We start from the raw sequence: 12,866 nt of genomic DNA on the forward strand, positions 1-12,866 counted from the left end.
ACTCATATCAGAGGCAAGAGGAATGCTGGGTAGATATGCTGATCTACTCACTGTGGTCTTTTCCTCTGGGCTGATGTACATGATGTAGACTGTAGTCAAGCAAATTGACTCTGGGTCAGCAAACATGGTAACAATTCCACCACCTAGATCATTTTCCAAGAACACATTATAAAAGGCCATCCAGGATATCAACATCTTTCAGCTCCCTAGTCCAGGTAGACATTTGCCGTGAGTATGTCTTGCTCCAGTACATCTGCCATAGTAACTTTGGAATTGTGATCCTGCAAAACTGCAGCAGGATCAACAAGGTGGGGTTCTCTATGGTGACTGAAGGCCCAGAGTCTCTTAGGCCTTCTCCTTGCAGCGGCCACATTTGGAACAGCTGGAGGTGCCCCCACATATTTTGAAATGGTCTCTAGGCCAGGCAGGTGACTGTTTCTTCATAAATTCTATTGTAGTGACTGGAGGGCAATCAGTCTGTTTTGACTGCCCTCCACGGGTTAAGCAAGTGGTCTTGGCTCCAGCACTTGGATTTGTGGCACAAGCCTAAGGTGCTTGAGGAGTGGGACAGTACATTGTTAGGTGTTCAATTATCCCACACACCTGTAGCACTTATGTCCAGTCGGGGCTCCGGTGGCTTCTGTATATTTGCAAGCACAGGACAAAGAGGTTGCTGGCCAAAAGCACCAGGGTCAGTGGATGCTTGTTTTAGGGGGGAAGGGGGGGTGGTGAGTGAGCAGAAGAGGGGTGGCTCCCTGTTAGTACAGTTCTTTGGGTTTGGCTGCTGGTCTGGCATTTTTGTCCATGTAGTAAAATTGACACATACTGGAGATCAGAGCCAGGTCCACCAAGTATATACAAATGTCTTCATGGAGGTTCCCCTCATTAAACTGTAAGACAGTTCCCCTTATTTTTTTTTTACATTTCTTTTACATTTTTGGGGGCCGTTTTCACAAGAGAATGTGCCACTGACATTCGATCATCTTTTTTATATAACTCTATATAGATGCAATAATGCTCTAGACCAGTGGTTTCCAAACTTTTTTGAATCACGGCGCCCTAGAATATCAGAATTTTTTTCACGGCACCCCTAGGCCAAAAATTTCTTATTGAGAAATTTAGAAAGAAATATTACATGAAGTAGATGGCATTTATAGGTCATCCTTAGGGTCAGTTGTATGGTGAGGGACAAGATTTGCTTCTGTTTGGCCACATATTTTATAACTGGCAGCCACCAGCACTGGTTTTGTCTATTATATTGACCATGAATAATTTGAATTGGTCCTGGACCACCAACCCAGGGCACCCCTGCAAGTGTCCCGAGGCACCCCAGGGAGCCACGGCACACAGTTTGGGAACCTCTGCTCTAGACAATTAGTGCACACTAAGACAACGATTGCTGATCTGTTATGTTTTTGTATAATTGTTTTTTATTGTGATTTTTTTTTCATTCAAGAGACTAGTTCACTAATTTGAGACCTTTTATGCTTCCTTTTATTATTGATTTCATGCTGGGGAAGGTTACGAAACATGGTTGCTGTGAGGTAGGGCTGGGGTTGAAGTTCTCACCAGGTTCTGATGAGTGTTCTGTTAAGCTGTCCTTGCAGATGCTGCCGCAGATACTTTCCCACCTCTGTGGCTTCCAGGAACGGGCTGCGGGGCTTTCCAGGAACGGGCTGCAGGGCTTTAACGGGCTGCGGGGGCTTTCAAGTAATGGGCTGCGGGGCTTTCAAGTAACGGGCTGCGGGGCTTTCAAGTAACGGGCTGCGGGGCTTACCGGTATCGGCTGCGGGGCTTTCCAGTAACGGTTGCGGGGCTTTCCAGTAACGGCTGCGAGGCTTTCCAGTAACGGCTGCCGGGCTTTCCAGTAACGGCTGCCGGGCTTTCCAGTAACGGCTGCCGGGCTTACCAGTAACGGCTGCCGGGCTTACCAGTAATGGCTGCGGGGCTTTCCAGTAACGGGCTGCGGGGCTTTCAAGTAATGGGCTGCAGGGCTTTCAAGTAACGGGCTGCGGGGCTTTCAGGTAACGGGCTGCGGGGCTTTCCAGCAACGGCTGCGGGGATTTCAAGTAACGGGCTGCGGGGCTTTCCAGCAACGGCTGCGGGGATTTCCAGCAACGGCTGCGGGGATTTCCAGCAACGGCTGCGGGGCTTTCCAGTAACGGCTGCCGGGCTTTCCAGTAACGGCTGCCGGGCTTTCCAGTAACGGCTGCCGGGCTTACCAGTAACGGCTGCCGGGCTTTCCAGTAACGGCTGCCGGGCTTTCCAGTAACGGCTGCCGGGCTTTCCAGTAACGGCTGCCGGGCTTACCAGTAACGGCTGCCGGGCTTTCCAGTAACGGCTGCCGGGCTTTCCAGTAACGGCTGCCGGGCTTACCAGTAACGGCTGCGGGGCTTTCCAGTAACGGCTGCCGGGCTTTCCAGTAACGGCTGCCGGGCTTACCAGTAACGGCTGCGGGGCTTTCCAGTAACGGCTGCCGGGCTTTCCAGTAACGGCTGCCGGGCTTTCCAGTAACGGCTGCCGGGCTTACCAGTAATGGCTGCCGGGCTTACCAGTAATGGCTGCGGGGCTTTCCAGTAACGGGCTGCGGGGCTTTCAAGTAATGGGCTGCAGGGCTTTCAAGTAACGGGCTGCGGGGCTTTCAGGTAACGGGCTGCGGGGCTTTCCAGCAACGGCTGCGGGGATTTCAAGTAACGGGCTGCGGGGCTTTCCAGCAACGGCTGCGGGGATTTCCAGCAACGGCTGCGGGGCTTTCCAGTAACGGCTGCCGGGCTTTCCAGTAACGGCTGCCGGGCTTTCCAGTAACGGCTGCCGGGCTTACCAGTAACGGCTGCCGGGCTTACCAGTAATGGCTGCGGGGCTTTCCAGTAACGGGCTGCGGGGCTTTCAAGTAATGGGCTGCAGGGCTTTCAAGTAACGGGCCGCGGGGCTTTCAGGTAACGGGCTGTGGGGCTTTCCAGCAACGGCTGCGGGGATTTCAAGTAACGGGCAGCGGGGCTTTCCAGCAACGGCTGCGGGGATTTCCAGCAACGGCTGCGGGGCTTTCCAGTAACGGCTGCCGGGCTTTCCAGTAACGGCTGCCGGGCTTTCCAGTAACGGCTGCCGGGCTTTCCAGTAACGGCTGCCGGGCTTACCAGTAACGGCTGCCGGGCTTTCCAGTAACGGCTGCCGGGCTTTCCAGTAACGGCTGCCAGGCTTTCCAGTAACGGCTGCCGGGCTTACCAGTAACGGCTGCAGGGCTTTCCAGTAACGGCTGCCGGGCTTTCCAGTAACGGCTGCCGGGCTTACCAGTAACAGCTGCGGGGCTTTCCAGTAACGGCTGCCGGGCTTACCAGTAACAGCTGTGTAAACAGGGCTAGTAACACACAGTGACATGATGTGAGGGGAGAGCAGGAGTATAATAGGGGCTGATGGCTCCTGATGTATGAGATACACCAGAGAGTGTGGGGAGGAGACTGGTCAGATCTCTGGGCTGATAACACACAGTGACATGATGTGAGGGGGTGAGCAGGAGTATAATAGGGGCTGATGGCTCCTGATGTATGAGATACACCAGAGAGTGTGGGGAGGAGACTGGTCAGATTTCTGGGCTGGTAACACACAGTGACATGATGTGAGGGGAGAGCAGGAGTATAATAGGGGCTGATGGCTCCTGATGTATGAGATACACCAGAGAGTGTGGGGAGGAGACTGGTCAGATCTCTGGGCTGGTAACACACAGTGACATGATGTGAGGGGGAGAAGGAGTATAATAGGGGCTGATGTCTCCTGATGTATGAGATACACCAGAGAGTGTGTGTGTGGGGGTGGGGGGGGGTGGGGGGGGGATGGTCAGATCTCTGGGCTGGTAACACACAGTGACATGATGTGAGGAGGAGAGCAGGAGTATAATAGGAACTGATGGCTCCTGATGTATGAGATACACCAGAGAGTGTGGGGAGGAGACTGGTCAGTTCTCTGGGCTGGTAACACACAGTGACATGATGTGAGGAGGAGAGCAAGAGTATAACAGGGGCTGATGGCTCCTGATGTATGAGATACACCAGAGAGTGTGGGGAGGAGACTGGTCAGATCTCTGGGCTGGTAACACACAGTGACATGATGTGAGGGGGAAAGCAGGAGTATAATAGGGGCTGATGGCTCCTGATGTATGAGATACACCAGAGAGTGTGGGGAGGAGACTGGTCAGATCTCTGGGCTGGTAACACACAGTGACATGATGTGAGGGGGAAAGCAGGAGTATAATAGGGGCTGATGGATCCTGATGTATGAGATACACCAGAGAGTGTGGGGAGGAGACTGGTCAGATCTCTGGGCTGGTAACACACAGTGACATGATGTGAGGAGAGCAGGAGTATAATAGGGGCTGATGGATCCTGATGTATGAGATACACCAGAGAGTGTGGGGAGGAGACTGGTCAGATCTCTGGGCTGGTAACACACAGTGACATGATGTGAGGGGGAGAGCAGGAGTATAATAGGGGCTGATGGCTCCTGATGTATGAGATACACCAGAGAGTGTGGGGAGGAGACTGGTCAGATCTCTGGGCTGGTACCACACAGTGACATGATGTGAGGGGGAGAGCAGGAGTATAATAGGGGCTGATGGCTCCTGATGTATGAGATACACCGGAGAGTGTGGGGAGGAGACTGGTCAGATCTCTGGGCTGGTAACACACAGTGACATGATGTGAGGGGGAGAGAAGGAGTATAATAGGGGCTGATGGCTCCTGATGTATGAGATACACCAGAGAGTGTGGGGAGGAGACTGGTCAGATCTCTGGGCTGGTAACACACAGTGACATGATGTGAGGGGGAGAGAAGGAGTATAATAGAGGCAGATGTCTCCAGACTCTTCCACTAGGCAGATACATTCTCATTAGTTTGACAGAGGAGGGTGTAGGATAAGAGATTGCTGTAGTAACTGAGAGAGGAGAATATGTGACTCTTTTCTGTAATAAGTGTTTATTACTCACCTGTGCTGATATCTGTAGGGATCTCCTCCTCCTTACACTGCTGATCACCCCTCACATACGACTCTTCTTCTCCCTCTATATCTTCTGCCTTTATATCAGTCACATACGTCTCTTCTTCTCCCTCTATATCTTCTGCCTTTATATCAGTCACATACGTCTCTTCTTCTCCCTCTATATCTTCTGCCTTTATATCAGTCACATACGTCTCTTCTTCTCCCTCTATATCTTCTGCCTTTATATCAGTCATATACGTCTCTTCTTCTCCCTCTGTATCTTCTGCCTTTATATCAGTCACATACGTCTCTTCTTCTCCCTCTATATCTTCTGCCTTTATATCAGTCACATACGTATCTTCTTCTCCCTCTATATCTTCTGCCTTTATATCAGTCACATACGTCTCTTCTACTCCCTCTATATCTTCTGTCTTTATATCAGTCACATACGTCTCTTCTTCTCCCTCTATATCTTCTGTCTTTATATCAGTCACATACGTCTCTTCTTCTCCCTCTGTCAGGTATTCACCCTAAATAAGCCAGAAAACAATAACACGACATTTAAAAATTTCTGATTTCAGACAGTATAATATCAGTGTATAAGACACACAGCTGCTCTACACATCTTACAGTAACAGTCATATAGTGACGGTCACTTTGGTATATTGGCAAGACCCTAAATCCCACCTACCTGATCCTCCTGTGGGATCCTGTGATTCTCCTCTGTACAATCCTGGGAATACAGAGAACGGGGACATCTCTCTGGGGTATCTCTGTTACTGGGCCCATCTGTAGGAGACACACAGTGACTGAGTACAGTGTATATATGTGATTATCAGGCGATGTGTGTATATAGGGGTCCCCATACCTGCTCTACCCTGTACAATACATGACAGTCTCCTCTTACCCAGTAATGTGAGGGGCCGGTTATTCTCCATCATCACGTCCTTGTACAGACCCCTGTGTTCCTCTATATACTCCCCTCCTGCATGGTGACATAGACAGTGACATCCTGACACCTTATAGGAACCTGACACACACAGTGATACAGTCATCACCCAGACACATCCCCTGGTGTTACTGTATAATGCCCCATTCCCAGCAGTCACCTCTCCAGTCATCACCCAGACACGTCCCCGGTGTTACTGTATAATGTCCCATTCCCAGCAGTCATCACCCAGACACGTCCCCCGGTGTTACTGTATAATGCCCCATTCCCAGCAGTCACCTCTCCAGTCATTACCCACACACATACCCCGGTGTTACTGCATAATGCCCCATTCCCAGCAGTCACCTCTCCAGTAATCACCCAGACACGTCCCCCGGTGTTACTGTATAATGTCCCATTCCCAGCAGTCACCTCTCCAGTCATCACCCAGACACGTCCCCTGGTGTTACTGTATAATGTCCCATTCCCAGCAGTCACCTCTCCAGTCATCACCCAGGCACATCCCCTGGTGTTACTGTATAATGTCCCATTCCCAGCAGTCACCGCTCCAGTCATCATCCAGACACGTCCCCTGGTGTTACTGTATAACACCCTGTTCCCAGCAGTTACCTCTCCAGTCATCACCCAGACACGTCCCCTGTTGTTACTGTATAATGCCCCATTCCCAGCAGTCACCAGCTGAATGATCTTGTTGCTGAGTTCCAGGATCTTCTGGTCATTGTGTCTCTCGTGTATCAGTGAGTGAGGTGGAGGCACCGTGACGGGGCTCTGGGTCCTGCTCAGTCCTCCTGACACACGGGGACAGCTGCTGCGTATCTCACACTACCGGGTGTCCTCCTCACTTCTGTGTAATCCTGTCTGAGTGAAACATCAAATACCAATGTATACACTCCCAAATCCCAACACCTCCCCAGTCATGTCCCAGTATTATTACTATAGAGATAAATGACTTCACTGTGACACTCCCAGATCCCCTCACCTCCCCAGTCATGTCCCTTTATTATTACAATAGATATGAGTGATGTCACTGTGACACTCCTTGATCCCCTCACCTCCCCAGTCATGTACCTGTATTATTACTATAGATATAAGTGACGTCACTGTGACGCTCCTAGATCCCCTCACCTCCCCAGTCATGTCCCTGTATTATTACTATAGATGTAAGTGATGTCACTGTGACACTCCCAGCTCCCCTCACCTCCCCAGTCATGTCCCTGTAATACTACTATAGATATAAGTGATGTCACTGTGTTGCTCCCAGATCCCCTCACCTCCCCAGTCATGTTCCTGTATTATTACTAGAGATATAAGTGACGTCACTGCGACGCTCCCAGATCCCCTCACCTCCTCAGTCATGTTCCTGTATTATTACTAAAGATATAAGTGATTGTATAGGAGTACATATAATATACATCATCAAGAACACATGTAACATAGATATGTAACACTGATGTATTCCATTCCATTCCATCTGGCCAGAATCAGACGCTGCCGAGGTCTTGAGTGGAATTGTGCATACTCCACCATGTCGAATGTTGACACCATCAAACCCATCAGTCGCATAGCTGCGTGGATTGATATTGTTTGACTGTGTAACAAGTCCTGAGAACGTGACTGTACTTTAGATATCTTGCTCCGAAGTAATCCATTTTCTGCAGACTGGAATTCAGTACAGCCCCACAGTGAGTCATCCGTTGTGACGGAACCCGGGATGACTTTGCCCAATTTATGAACCACCCGAGCCTCTGCAGACATGTTATTGTCTGTTGGAGATGGCACAGAAGCCTTTCCTGTGATTGTGCCAGGATAAACAAGGTGGTCGCGGTATGGCATTTTCTTATCCCCTTCTTGTGGAGATAAGCTGCCATAATCATCCTAATTTTGGTAAATACTCTGGAGGCTGTGGCTAACCCCAAGGGTAAGGTCTGGAACTGAAAATGTTGCTAGAGGATGGTGAACCTTGAGATAACACTGATGGAACAGTGCTATAGGAACCTGTAGGTAAACATCCTGACTATCCAGGAATACTCTAATTCCCTGGCTCCATTCCAAAACTATGGAGCGCAACGTCCCCATGTGAACCGTGGTACCCAAACTTATCTGTTTAGGATTTTGAGATTGGGGTGAAAGGATCCTTCTGAACCCAAACCCTTTTAGAGTAAAAACCCCTGTCCCTATTGTGCAGGGGTTACTGGAATGCCTATTCCTGACAAAAGCAATTTCTGAACTGCTTCTTGCAAACCCCTGTCCTTCGCCTCTACCCGAGATGGACTGGAAGAGAAAACGTCGAGGAGGATGCTTCTTGAAGAGAAACATAACCTAGAGATACCGCTTTTTGCACCCAGGCATCTGTTTGTAAACTGTTACCAGATCTGTGCAAACTGAAGAAGTTGGCCCCCTATCCTGGAGTCCCCCAGAAAGAGGCCCGCACCATCATGCTGATGGCTTATGCTCTGGTTTGGAAGCTGGCCCTCTGGTTGCCTTTGCTTCTTTGCCTTACCAAACTTATTGTATTGGGGCTGTTATGTTCCTTTATGACAGACAAGGCCGAAAACCGGACCCTTATGTTTGGGGTTATATGTGGAAGGAAACGTGACCTTGGAGTCTGATTTTTACTCCAGAATATCCGTTAACTCCTTACCAAACAGAAACTTCCAGCCAAAGGCAAAGTTTCCAGAACCTTCTTTGATTCTGAATCAGCTTTCCATGTATGTAAGTAAAACTGCTCTAGAACATTAGTGTCCATATGAGCTATATGGGATTCTTGCTCCCTTGCAGGCACTGAAAACCTGTCTTCCAGTACCTCTGCCCAGTGTACCTACAGCACCTGGTATTCCAAGGTGGTCTCCCATCCAAGAACTAACCAGGCCCAACACTGCTTAGCTTCCAAGATCTAGTGAGATTGGGCCTATACAGTGTGGTGTGCTGTAGATTGCAAGGTGAAGACATGGCTGATCTTATGACTGCCCCAGACAGAGACAATACGGTTTTCAGAAAACCATCCCTCTTTTGATGTTGACGTCAAAGGCCATATAGATTTTTGCACTATCAAATGATATGCGTATCTCTTTAGGAGGCATTTCTCATTTTTAAGCAGTCCTCAGCTGGACAAGGATATTTGGAATCCCATTTACTGGGAACCTATATTCTTTATTGGGTATAGCCCAAAACTTTTCCATGATTTCCATCAACTGCTAGGGTCCCCCATGAGGAGGCCCTATTTTTTTGGGACGTTTAAACATAGGTACCTTATTTTTAACACAGGCTCTGCTGAATCCTCTAAGGACAGAAAGGCCTTTACTGCTCTCATTAACTCAGCTATATTTACCTGTTCTTTGTATACCGAAGAAGAGTATATAGAGCTTTCATCATCTGATTAATCATCCTGTGTAGCCTGTGCAGTTGATGATTTATTTACACTCTGTTTATCAGCTTGTTTTATTGGAGAAGCTGTTGGGGATACCGTAGGTAGAGGGCTGCCTGTATGGGTTAATAATGAACCCTATTCCTGGTATCGAAGCTGTAGGAATTAACCTTTCAGCTATACTGGACAAGGTCTGTGCAAACATCGCCCAAAGGGGATCTATCTATTATGCTGACAAGCCAACCATTTTACACATGAACCATCCTGTACCAGATCAGAGAGGATAATACAGTTATTGCAAGACAACATGATATGAGTGTCAGTGTTACTGTAAGTGTACTCTCGTTACCTTTGCCGCTCTTAGACATGATAAATAATCAGCACTTTCACAGTGTACTACACAATTTGTGACTGTAACCACTTTATAGTTCTAAAGTGATATCAGTTGGACCCCTACCCATGCACCAGCATTGAGGATCAGAAGACCAACTGACAAACTACTAGTGTACACCGCCGCTCCAGGAACTTTAAGTGAACACAGACGCACTCTGCATACAGACACACCAGCCATACAGAGGCCTGTATTGCGACCGGGTCTCCTCGCGGTAGCTCTAAGTGAACACAGATGCAGCGGCCTATGCTGCGACCGAGACCCCTCGTGGTAGCATCTGAGACGGAAGTGAGGCAACATGTCATGGCGGGAGACTCGCGGAAACTGGTCATGAACTGGGGGGAGGGGCGACAAGGAGAGCGTCTGACTCCCCACTGCTGACATCAACTCTAGAGATCACAGCGTCATACTATTCCTGGTGCCTTATGATCGCTAAGGACTAGCGCTGGAGCACCTGTGATGGCGGCGCGTCAGCTACTGTTTGGTAGTCTCCTCCCAATACAGTGCGGCTGTGTCCGTATTCCCCGACTACGTGAAACCGATGCCTTACCTTCTCCCCGTGCTCCGGCCACAGCCTGGTAACGTCTGCTGGACCTGCTAGTATATCCGATACAGACGCCCGCCGAGACCGCACTATACACATGGGAAAGCGTTTTTGCGACCTGTTGGAGCGGCTCTTTCCAATATGCGTATAAGACGCTGTTAAGAAAGATCACTCAAAAACATAGTAAGACTATAAAAATAAAATAAGAAAGCTTAGGGCTGCCATAACAGCAGCCCTGTGACCATGGTCCGGGTCCTGCCGCACCAAACAAAAAACTGATTTGCCTGAGCCAGTGGGCAGAGATATATGGACGAGCCCATTGCATCCTGGGAGGCCTGAAAGCTTGTGATTGTTTGGTGCCAATCCGCTGTCGCTCCATCATATCTCATTGTTATCCTGTGAATAACCCGTGGACCCTGCCAGAGAAAATAATAAAAGCACATATCCGTGTGTGTTATTCCTCTCATATATCACTGTACGGTCCCCTCTCCCCTATATAATAATAATACCACATATCAGTGTGTGCCGGGAGCTGTGTTATTCCCCCTCATATATCACTGTACGGTCCTCTCTCCTCTATATAATAATAATACCACATATCAGCGTGTGCCGGGAGCTGTGTTATTCCCCCTCATATATCACTGTACTGTCCCCTCTCCCATATAATAATAATACCACATATCAGTGTGTGCCGGGAGCTGTGTTATTCCTCCTCATATATCACTGTACGGTCCCCTCTCCCCTATATAATAATAATACCACATATCAGTGTGTGCCGGGAGCTGTGTTATTCCCCCTAATATACCACTGTACGGTCCCCTCTCCCCTATATAATAATAATACCACATATCAGTGTGCCGGGAGCTGTGTTATTCCTTCTCATATATCACTGTACGGTCCCCTCTCCTCTATATAATAATAATACTACATATCAGCGTGTGCCGGGAGCTGTGTTATTCCTCCTCATATATCACTGTACTGTCCCCTCTCCTCTATATAATAATAATACCACATATCAGTGTGTGCCGGGAGCTGTGTTATTCCTCCTCATATATCACTGTACGGTCCCCTCTCCCCTATATAATAATAATACCACATATCAGTGTGTGCCGGGAGCTGTGTTATTCCCCTCATATATCACTGTACGGTCCCCTCTCCTCTATATAATAATAATACCACATATCAGTGTGTGCCGGGAGCTGTGTTATTCCTCCTCATATATCACTGTACTGTCCCCTCTCCTCTATATAATAATAATACCACATATCAGTGTGTGCCGGGAGCTGTGTTATTCCTCCTCATATATCACTGTACGGTCCCCTCTCCCCTATATAATAATAATACCACATATCAGTGTGTGCCGGGAGCTGTGTTATTCCCCCTCATATATCATTGTGCAGTCCCCTCTCCCCTATATAATAATAATACCACATATCAGTGTGTGCCGGGAGTTGTGTTATTCCCCCTCATATATCACTGTACTGTCCCCTCTCCCATATAATAATAATACCACATATCAGTGTGTGCCGGGAGCTGTGTTATTCCTCCTCATATATCACTGTACGGTCCCCTCTCCCCTATATAATAATAATACCACATATCAGTGTGTGCCGGGAGCTGTGTTATTCCCCCTAATATATCACTGTACGGTCCCCTCTCCCCTATATAATAATAATACCACATATCAGTGTGCCGGGAGCTGTGTTATTCCTTCTCATATATCACTGTACGGTCCCCTCTCCTCTATATAATAATAATACCACATATCAGCGTGTGCCGGGAGCTGTGTTATTCCTCCTCATATATCACTGTACTGTCCCCTCTCCTCTATATAATAATAATACCACATATCAGTGTGTGCCGGGAGCTGTGTTATTCCTCCTCATATATCACTGTACGGTCCCCTCTCCCCTATATAATAATAATACCACATATCAGTGTGTGCCGGGAGCTGTGTTATTCCCCTCATATATCACTGTACGGTCCCCTCTCCTCTATATAATAATAATACCACATATCAGTGTGTGCCGGGAGCTGTGTTATTCCTCCTCATATATCACTGTACTGTCCCCTCTCCTCTATATAATAATAATACCACATATCAGTGTGTGCCGGGAGCTGTGTTATTCCTCCTCATATATCACTGTACGGTCCCCTCTACCCTATATAATAATAATACCACATATCAGTGTGTGCCGGGAGCTGTGTTATTCCCCCTCATATATCACTGTATGGTCCCCTCTCCCCTATATAATAATAATACCACATATCAGTGTGTGCCGGGAGTTGTGTTATTCCTCCTCATATATCACTGTACTGTCCCCTCTCCCCTATATAATAATAATACCACATATCAGTGTGTGCCGGGAGATGTGTTATTCCTCCTCATATATCACTGTACTGTCCCCTCTCCCCTATATAATAATAATACCACATATCAGTGTGTGCCGGGAGCTGTGTTATTCCCCCTAATATATCACTGTACGGTCCCCTCTCCCCTATATAATAATAATACCACATATCAGTGTGCCGGGAGCTGTGTTATTCCTTCTCATATATCACTGTACGGTCCCCTCTCCTCTATATAATAATAATACCACATATCAGCGTGTGCCGGGAGCTGTGTTATTCCTCCTCATATATCACTGT

At 48.3% G+C, this 12,866-nt stretch overlaps 1 protein-coding gene and 1 pseudogene across 1 annotated transcript in view; both read right to left on the bottom strand.

Annotated features, from left to right (window-relative positions):
- The window catches only part of LOC134983590 (zinc finger protein 260-like), a 221,730-nt gene that overhangs the window by 4,856 nt on the left and 204,008 nt on the right, over positions 1–12,866 (bottom strand). The gene's annotated exons all lie outside the window — the stretch shown is intronic.
- LOC134983591 (5S ribosomal RNA) lies at positions 8,734–8,851 on the bottom strand (annotated as a pseudogene).

Source organism: Pseudophryne corroboree, assembly GCF_028390025.1.
Source record: "Pseudophryne corroboree isolate aPseCor3 chromosome 3 unlocalized genomic scaffold, aPseCor3.hap2 SUPER_3_unloc_19, whole genome shotgun sequence".
Classification (NCBI taxonomy): domain Eukaryota; kingdom Metazoa; phylum Chordata; class Amphibia; order Anura; family Myobatrachidae; genus Pseudophryne; species Pseudophryne corroboree.